We start from the raw sequence: 1,196 nt of genomic DNA on the forward strand, positions 1-1,196 counted from the left end.
TATTCTCTTAGTTAATGCATGCTAGTATAATCACTTTAATTTAGTTAATCAACTCAAAATTGATACTTGTCTTAGCAGTGAATAATAACCATACATTGTTGCATAAGTGCATATTCTGTTTAAACCAGTCTCAGTGGGAGGGAACTTAATCTTATACTACTTATGATCGTGTACGCTTCCGTGGTTTTGTGCGAACAAGTTTTTGGCGCCGCTGCTGGGGATCGGTGTTAAATTTAGTTTATGTGCTTGTAATCAGTGGTCGTTAAAGTTTACTGACTCGGATTATTTTCTTACAAGGTTTACTTTGTTCGTGTGTTTCAGGTACTCTAGAGAGCATGTATGCAAACACGTTCTCAATCTCGTAAGGAAATACTAGACGAAGTTGAAGAAGAGGAAAAAGAAGTTTTTGTTGCAATGTGAAAACCAATAGCAGAAACGAAAGCGTTGAAGGATTATTATCAATCGAAAATCAATGACATTTAGTCTAGCATTGTCAGACCAGCCATTGTAGCTAATACCTTTGAAATCAAGCCTGGAACGATTCAAATGGTACTGAATTCAGTCCAGTTTGGAGGTTCTGCAACGAAAGATCCCAACATGCACATTAGGGATTTCATCGAGATCTGCGACACCTTCAAATTCAACAATGTTTCCGAAGATGCTGTGATACTGAGACTTTTCCCATTTTCTCTGAGGGATAAAGCTAAGAGCTGGTTGCACTCTCTACCATCAGGTTCTATTGCGACATGGAAGGATCTTGCTCAGAAATTTCTTACTAAATTCTTCCCTATGGCAAAGACAGTTGCAATCAGGAATGCTCTTACTCAATTTGTACAACAATCAGGTGAACCTCTATGTAAAGCCTGAGAGCGCTATAAGGAGATGCTTAGGAAGTGTCCTCATCATGGAATGCCTGACTGGATGGTGATAAATTGCTTTTATAATGGTTTGGGAACACAGTCAAGACCTATACTCGATGCAGCATCAGGTGGAGCTTTATAGGCTAAGAGCTATGAGGAAGCTTATGAGCTAATTGAGATAATGACCGCTAATGAATATCAGAATCCAACTTCGAGAATACCACAAGGCAAGGTAGCAGGAATTCTGGAGGTGGATACAGCTACAACTATAGCTGCTCAGCTAAAGGCGTTAACTATGAAAGTGGATTTTCTGGCTAACTATGGTGTTCATCAGAT

At 39.3% G+C, this 1,196-nt stretch overlaps 1 non-coding gene across 1 annotated transcript; it reads right to left on the reverse strand.

Annotated features, from left to right (window-relative positions):
- Nucleotides 1–804: 804 nt before the first annotated feature.
- Nucleotides 805–911, reverse strand: LOC141716523 (small nucleolar RNA R71). Its single transcript, XR_012573230.1, has one exon. It is a non-coding gene; the product is annotated as a small nucleolar RNA R71 (small nucleolar RNA).
- Nucleotides 912–1,196: the final 285 nt, after the last annotated feature.

Source organism: Apium graveolens, chromosome 3, assembly GCF_009905375.1.
Source record: "Apium graveolens cultivar Ventura chromosome 3, ASM990537v1, whole genome shotgun sequence".
NCBI lineage: Eukaryota > Viridiplantae > Streptophyta > Magnoliopsida > Apiales > Apiaceae > Apium > Apium graveolens.